The sequence below is a fragment of the Miscanthus floridulus genome, chromosome 12 (assembly GCF_019320115.1).
Source record: "Miscanthus floridulus cultivar M001 chromosome 12, ASM1932011v1, whole genome shotgun sequence".
Lineage (NCBI taxonomy): Eukaryota > Viridiplantae > Streptophyta > Magnoliopsida > Poales > Poaceae > Miscanthus > Miscanthus floridulus.
Window position 1 is genome coordinate 18,061,107 of NC_089591.1, and position 9,099 is coordinate 18,070,205.

The 9,099-nt window shown below is 39.2% G+C and overlaps 1 non-coding gene across 1 annotated transcript; it reads right to left on the minus strand.

The window, feature by feature from the left end:
• Positions 1-918: 918 nt before the first annotated feature.
• LOC136498770 (small nucleolar RNA R71) lies at positions 919-1,025 on the minus strand. Its single transcript, XR_010769771.1, has one exon. It is a non-coding gene; the product is annotated as a small nucleolar RNA R71 (small nucleolar RNA).
• Positions 1,026-9,099: the final 8,074 nt, after the last annotated feature.

A 9,099-nucleotide genomic window follows, 5' to 3' on the forward strand; every position in this document is an offset into this window, starting at 1 on the left:
AATGCTTTATACTAATTATTTATTTATCATTTGACTTACCCTTGCCATAGCATGAGAGTGGTTTTACCATAAGTATACATATTTATCAATATCTCTTTGCCAACAATCCCATAGCTCCTCCCTATGGATAAAATATAAATAACGATACTCGGCATACTCCCGGGTGAAATGCTATAATGGTATATTATCTGTGCGCTTGCGGATACTTTACTTTAACATATATAATTTTCTCTGAGTTTACAAGTGTCATTAATAATTACCAACCATGCATTTCTGGCATCATGCTAGGGATGACAACTTAGTAAAGTGTGATGCTAAGAAATGTCAACAAGTATTTCTAGCGTCGTTGCCAAGGAGGGGCACATGGCTATAGAGAATTGATCAAATAAATACTTATTGATAAAATCATAACAACTATGCTTTAGCAGGCTTACCCTTATTTGTTGGTGTTTATATCTTATACATGGTATTGTAGAATTGGTTGTGATTCAGCAACAACTTTCAATCAGAATCAACCAAATAAAAAAGGAAGCTCAACACTAGTTTCTGAGCTATGGCTGATAAAACTCTGCGTGAGTTCTCTGCTCTAAGCACCAAGAACATTTGCACTGGACCAACACTCAAAACTAACAACCTTGAGTTCATGCTCAAGCTGAGCCTCATCAACATGGTGCAAGCTACCCCATTCAGTGAAAATGCACATGAAGATGCTAGTGCTCATCTTTAGAATTTTCTGGAGATTAGTAGCACAGTCGTCATCAAGGATGTTGCTAAAGACATCATATTACTTTGCTTGTATCCATTCTCACTAGTGGTAAAGGCGAAGCAATGGATCTACACCAACAAAGACAACATCAATACATGGGCAAAGTGTTCAAAGGCCTTCCTAGAAAAATTGTTCCCAATAGGCAAGACCAATGCCTTAAGAGGAAAGATTTCCAACTTCCAATAGCAGAAGGGAGAGACCATTTTAGAAGCATGGGAATGTTTCCAAGAATATATTTCAAATTGTCCTCACCATGGAATGGAAGATTGGTTGCTCATGCAAAGTTTCTACCATGGATTAACTCAGAAAGCTCATGAACAACTTGGTGCCACTGCTGGAGGATCATTTATGTCACTCACCCTTGAAAAAGCCAAAACTCTTATGCAGAAGATAGCCTCTAATCAAGGCTAGTCATATGCAACATCCAATCATGCAATAAGAGTGAAGAAGTACCATAAGAGGTGTGTGCATTGTCAACCAAGATGGACGTACTATTGAATTGGCTCGAACTGCGAGCCAATTACAAGAGAGATCGTCAGGCCATTCAAGATGCTTTCAATGCTCAAAACATATGTGGAGAATATTTGGGGGTTGAATTCCCTAAATATCATGAGGATGTAAATATCATTGGCAACAATTCAGGTCCACAACAACAGAGACAAGGATGGAATCAACAACAATGGTGAACTTACCAAGGTAAGTACCCAGGTAACAATTATAATTCTTTTAATCCCAAGCAACCATCCTTAAGAGACGTAATCTTAGAACAAGTTAGGATTAATGAGAATATTTCTAAAAAGCCTGCTTTTAATGATAAGGTCCTAGAAAACATAAATACTAAAATGGATAGTTTTGTTTTGCTATAAAAGACCAACTTAGCTATAATAAAAACATAGAATCTCAATTAGCCTAGTTGGCCGCTACTCTCCCTTTTTCTACTAACCTTGAAAAGGTCAACGCTATAACCACAAGAGGTGGCAAGTCGACTCATGATCTATCGTATTCGACAAAGACAGGAAAGACACAAGTGGTAATGCAGGAAGATGAGAAGAGAAACGATGAAGTTGAAGAAGTTGTGCCACAAGAGCGAGAATTACAACGAGATTTTCATGACACTACGTTCCTACCATTTCCACGTAGAAATCAAAAAGCCAAAATGAGTGAGCAGTTTGGTAAGTTTGTAGAGGTAATTCAAAAATTATATATCAATATTCCTCTACTAGATGCCATATAGGTATCCACCTATGCGAAATACCTCAGAGACATCCTCAACAACAAAAGACCACTGCCCACCACTGAAGTAATCAATTTAATGGAGAAGTGTAGTAAGGCCATCCTAAATACATCACCTATCAAGAAGAAGGATCCAGGGTGTCCCACTATCCATTGTTTAATCGGAAGCCAGAACTTTGAGAATGCGCTATGCGATCTTGGAGCAAGTGTTAGTGTCATGCCCAAGAAGTTCTTCGACAAGCTCAACTACTCAACACTTACACCAACATCGATGTGTTTGCAACTAGCCGACCAATCGGTTCGCTACCCTGCAGGAATCACCGAGAATATTCCAGTAAAAATACAAAACTTTTTTGTTCCTGTGGATTTTGTAGTACTTGACATGTAGGAGGACATGAAAACACCCCTCATACTTGGGAGACCCTTCCTGAGTACTACAAATGCGCACATTGATGTCGGAGCAGAAGAAATCAAATTCCATATCAACGGCAAGGAAGAGCGATTCGCCTTCAAGCCAAGACCAGAACAATGCTGTAATTTGAAATGGTGTAAGAAACAAGTTCATCTGTCAAGGTCTCTATCTCTAGGACCGAAGGACGCATCCAAAGAACAAACGCGAACGGAGAAGTCTAGCTCGGTGGACTTAAAATGCCGAACCCTCGCCGGAAGATAACTCGGTAGTTATCTATAATCATTTTTCGCATTATATTTTACTTTAGCATATTTACTTTTCAACACCTACATTAGAAAAATAAAATAAAAAATTCTCATCATGGCATTATAAAAATTCAAGCCCCATGTAAATAATTTTTACGGAGCGTAGAAACCCCATCAGAAATATTTACCATGGAGGCATAAAAATTTAAAAATACCATCATTCATCTTCTTATATTTCATAGTTTCATAAAATATTTCTTATTGCATTTATATACATGTTTATACGGTAGAAATATGGGAGACACATGGGAGCCACTCAACCACCACCCATCACTTCTACCTCCACCATCACCTCCATTTCTACCTCCATCTCCACTCAACCACCACTATGACTTCCATCATCTCTCCACCAGTCATTCTGGTCGTATCTCCACCACTTGGTCGGCTGGCCTGCTGCTCTCCCTCCTATAAATACCTCCCCTCCTGGCTGCTCAACTCACTCACTCACACTACAATCCAGCTTCCTGAGTTTGAATTTTGAATTCCAAATCTTGTAGTTAAAAATTCTCTTGGTAGAAGTAGTTTTGGAGTGAGAGAAAAAGGGTGAGAAAGTTGAGAGTGACAGTGTCGCTAAAATCTTGAGTAAGAGAGAGAGAGAGGTGCGGCTAAAATTTGAGCAAGAAAGAGAGGGTTTAAGAGTAATAGTGCTATCCAAATTAAGAGAGAATTAAAAATAATTAGGGTGGAAGTCATGCCAAAATATTGATTAGAAACATTCTTTAGGCAATCTCGGATGACTAACCCTCTAGACGACTGACTTTTGGATGGCTAATTGCTAACATTTTTATTTTCCTAATCCCATTCCACGAGTTGTGTTGTCTTTTGTCTATTGTAGGAAAATGTTCAAGATCGTTGGAAAGCTCAAGCGTGCGGTGTCATTCCGCTCAATGAGAAGTTCGTCGTCCTAGGCAAGCACCGACATGGAGGTCGATGCTCCATCTCCCGCTACTGGAGCAACATCCTGTTCAACCCCCGCGGAGAGAAACGTTCTCTTGCAAGAGAAGCAGCTTAAGCTCTGGGACGATATGGAGAAGGACATCTACAAGAAGCTAAAGACCCAGAGGTTCGTCCTCACTTCGGCTTACGATCCAGCCCTATTGCAAGCCACAGTTATGAACACTAAATGTGAACTCATTTTAAGGCTATAGGATGGGAGGATGTTTGGGAAATTAATGAGCCAGGGTCTAAGCTTTTGACTGCTGAATTTTTATGCACCTTGAAACCCACTGATTTGGAAGTATCATTTAGACTTTTTGGAAAAGATTTTTCTATCCCATAGAAACAGTTTAGTGAACTTCTAGGATTTCATGCACAATGTGTGATTGATGTGGACACTGCTATACAAGACTTTGATAGAATGAAATTTTGGTGGGAAATATCTAAAGAACTTACTTGCTACCATCCCCATACCAATGAAATTCATCACCCTACTTTGCGATTCATGCATAAATGGCTAGGTCTTTCTCTTTTTCCTAGGAATGATTTTCACGCTATTAAGAATGATGAACTTAAATTGTTCTATGCCATGGTCAAAAGAAGAAAAGTTTCACCAATCCAGTTTATGATAAAACAATGGAAAGAAATTCCTAATCTTAAGGGAGATGTTGGGTGTACTTCTTTAGACACCCACATAGCTAAAAATTTCACGCTGAGAGCTCCTAGCATCAGGGCTCAAGTGAGCAATGGTAGGATGGCAACTTCGACTACTATCAGCAGCAGATGGAGTGCCCCTGCCTCAACAACAGGCTTACCACCATCGAAGAGAAACAACATAACATCCAGAACCAACTTCACCAACACACTCAGTGGCAAGCGAAGGCAGGAGAACGCCTCGCCGCCATTCAGTAGCACTAGGAGCAGGAAAACAAGAATTGGCGATACTTGTTCCAAGGTCTCCACATCAACCCGCCTTTCTAAGAGACCATAGCAACACCCAGCTTGGGGGAGGAGCCCCGTTTATCAAAGATAAGTTTTTTCTTCCTAGCATTTTATTATTTTCTTTAGTTTATTTTTCAAGTTATAAAAAGAATTAAAAGAGTGTGTATATAGTTAAAGTTTAATTAAGTTTGTTTAAGATGTGTTTTAGTTTTTAAGAGCTAGATAAAAACACTTGAAGATGATTTCACATGATGGAAATGATGAATAGTTGCTTTGTTTTAATTTCTTTCAAGTACATAGTTTTTAGCCTTGAATTGTCCCAAGTTTTATATGAAATTGATTTGACACGAGAATTTGCTCTGAACTTGAAACTCATGGGCAACATATGCTTGATCTAAGTCTAGGTAATTGACGGATATGGTATGAGAAGGTTTGAGCTGCTATTTATCTTGTTCCAAGAGACACTTGAATTTTGAAGATTTATCTTTTGAAAAACATAAAAATGTAACATGATGAGATTCTGTATGACAAAGTATGAATTCCTACCAGAGCCAAATATGATATTTGGACTAGGAAAACTTCCACTCATATATGTTGTTTGCATTGCATTGGATTTAGTCAAGCTTTGTTGATGCCTTATGAGAGTTTTGTCATACTCTTAAAATCAAGATCACGTACACACCACCCACATATGCACTACTCCTACACTGGGGGTAGGTGCAAAAATATGCATTCCATCTAGATCCACCAAAAAATGTTTTACTCCTACACTGGGAGAAAATGCTAAAAACATGCTTGATAGGTTTTCCACCAAATAAATGCTCCAAGTTCTTGTTGCTATCTCTCAAAGTTTTGTTGGAGAAAAGAAGCATGTGGCTATGCAAACGTTATTCATAAAAAGAGAGTTAAAAATGGATAAGTGTCTGAGATATTTAAAACAATGGGTACTCAGATCCCCGCCTGAAAAAGGGGACAAAAAATTAATAAGATTGCCCATGTTTTCTTGCAAAGTTATTTTCCAAGTTTCAAAAGAGAGATATGTTTTCAAGGAGCATAGTAGAATTAGGTTAGCCACCATATATATCCCCTATACATCCACACACATGCACATTTTGATTTGATTGTATGACTCAACTCTTTTTGGATGCATTGTTTGACTTTATAATATATGTATCGCAAGTATGCTCTCTCATACATTTACCACTCCTATGAGCTCCATATAAGCCTTAGTTGTAGCAGTAGAAAAGGCATAACATCACTATTGCCTTGGTAAGGATCCACAAATACCACATATATATGAGAGACTTGAGAGTTTCATACAATGTAATTCTGAGTTTTATTATGAAAACTTGCAAAAACTCTAGAATAATGGTTGAACAAAGAACTTGAGACATAGTGCTTGACTTGATTGTTCTATCTTTGAATTGCTCAAGACCCAAGTGAAAGCTCAAAAGCCCCATGGTTGAAGGTAATATGGGTAAGTTTGAAAGTCAGATCAGTGGAGTTTAATCTGGATGAGAATTCTTTGTTGAGCGCATGTGTACTTTTGAGGTGTGAAAACATTGATGCAACTCTTGATCCATTTGTTGAGTTTAGTTTTGCTAAGGGTCTAGCAAAGATTAAGCTTGGGGGAGCTTGTTGATGGTAGTTAACAACCACTATAAACCATCAATAAAACATGTATAAGGGCATAAATATGATCACCAACAAAGGTCTAGGGGTTTAAACTAACAGATTCTATAAGTTTTGGTGAATCTGTATTTTTTGCAGGGTTTATTGAGAAAACCATCAAGGTGGACCTACAAGTCACAATTAATTGCGCTTATCCACAGCGAAACAGACACCAAAAGGTTCCAGAAGACTCAAGAGGACTCCACACCGAGGCAGGGCCCGAGTGGCTTCTAGGTAGGGTCGGTCAGGCCCGCCTGCAGGCCGCCTAGCCCCCTAGGGCCCACATGTCAGCCCCCATTGCTACATCAATTCTCCACCACCTCCTAGATTGCACCTATGAAGTTTATTCAAGTTGGTTTGATCTGAGGGCTCAGGATTGATGCTCTGGCCTATATAACCAGCCTCTGCCCCCCTCCAGAACATGCTGCCATAAGTCAATATCAAACTAGAAATTATGATTTCCAGAGGGAAGAGAATAGAGCTCTAATTCTTTAAAGTTCTAGTATAGGCTAGCTAGCAAGGTTCAAGTAGAGTGTGGGCTATTGCTTAGGATTCTGGATCCACTGTCTGGAGACTGGTATAGCCATTATATCTCTTTATTTATGACTTTGTGCTACTTCAATATTATGTTGCTATTTATTATGTTCCAAGTTTGCTCTAGTTATATACTTGATATAGTTGTGATTGATGATGAGTTTATGCACATGTTCACAAAGCGCTTATCCCAAGACATGCATGGGTTAAGTGGTCGACATTATGTAAGCATGGTGCTCAGATATTGTTTACCTATGGATGCATTCTACACTCTAGGTCATGTGGTATATCATGGATGTGACACTCCCGTTGAGTTCTTTGTAGTCCACTGCCAGTTTGTAGAGCAAGTAGAACACGGTTACAAAGAGAGAGTGCACATACTTGGGTGTACAAAAGACTTAGTAAATAAGAAATGACTTAGGAATCTTTTGCTCTTATCGAATCTCCTGCCTAGCCATACTACATTTTATGAGTTTCTATTTCTGTCTCTAAAATTATTATCAATGCGTTATACTTATTATTTATTTATCATTTAACTTACCGTTGCCATAGTATGAGAGTGGTTTTACCATAAGTATATATATTTGTCAATATCTCTTTGCCAACATTCCCATAGCTCCTCCCTGTGGATAAAATTATTATCAATACTTTATACTTATATAGGCTTGGAGGAGGTTGGTTTGCTTGTATTTTAGGAAAGCACCTCATGGAAACGCCTCCCCTAGCATTGAATGCACCGCCTGGGCAAGGTGGGACCGGGTGGAGCTAGGGGCGGTGCTAGACTTTTGAGGCATAAGTTTGAAAGTCAGATCAATTTATTCTAACCTGGAGGAGAATTTTTGATTAAATGCATGTGTACTTTTGAGGCGTGAAAATATTGTAGCAATCCTAATCCATTGCTGAGTTTAGCCTTGCTCAGGGACTGTCAAAGGTTAAGCTTGGGGAGCTTGTTGATGGTCACTAACAACAATTATAAACCATCAATATAACCTGCATTTATACTTAATTCCATCACTAAAGATAGGTATAGGGGTTTAAACTAATAAATTCTATGAGTTTTGGTGAATCTATATTTTTAACAGGGTTTATCTAGAAAACCATCAAGGGCGACCTATTCGTCAAAGAAAATTATGGAATTCTGTTGCATAAACAGCGTGGGAAGATTCTAAAAGACTCTAGGAGGCTCTCCACCAAAGTAGACCCCGAGGGGCTACCATGTGGGGCTGGCAGCCCCACCTGTAGGTTGGCCACCCTGTGGGTCCTACCAGTTAGCCTCCGCTTTGAAAGTCAATTCCCCACCACCATTGAGATCCAATCTTCACCATTTATTTAAGTCAGTTTGATCCAAGGGCCTAGGATTGATGCTTCGGCCTATATATATCAGCCCCTACCCCCTGCCTTAGTAGATCCCTAAAACCCTAATTCATACCTTCAGGATCAAGCCAACTATCAAGAGAAGATTAGTCATCCATAGGATCTAGTCTTATAAATAGAAATAGTGAGATGGAGAGTGAGGGAAGAGTTTGGAGGAGGTGCCGACCTATCGGTGCTCTCTCTACGGCTTGTACCTTGGTGGATCTAAGTTCTATCTGAGCTTGCCTATGAGATATCTCTGGTAATCAACTTCTGATTCAAGTAAGCATCTTGTTTATATTGTTCTTTAGGTTCACAACTCTCTTGAGTGCTTTATTCCCATTCTAGACGGAGTAAAGTATTAATCGTATGTGTAAGCATGGTGCTTAGACTTAGGTTAATCATGGATGCACCCTGCATTTTGGATCGGTGGTAGCTCGTGAGGGTGACTCTTATAGCCTTGTTGAATCCTTTGTAGTCCACCTCTTGTCTGAAGGACAAGTAGGACCTGGTTGTGAAGGAAAGCATCCTCTGCTGGTGTCTTTCCCTAGTAATGTCCCCTGTTGAATAGTAGAAGACATAGCTTACCCAAATCAGAACTAGAGAACCTTAGTAATCCTCTCTATGCTCCTGTTTATTCTAGCCTTGTTGCTATCCTTAGTTAAGTTAGACCATCGTTAGTCTCACATGTTTTCCTGTAGATACGATACTTGGAATACTTACGGGTGAAAGCTATAGCGGTATCTGTGCGCTTGCGGATTTATGTTGTGCGTTAATAAATACCAATAGTTCCTTAAATGATTCTCTTGGGTCACTCAAATTTGTAGGTGGTTCCTCACCATGGCACATTTGAAAGTTTTGCCTTCTCTTTTGGTCATCCTACTTCTAAATAGTTTATATGGAGCTTTGGGTAGGGATGAAACTTGTGAGAGACACTTACCTTACAT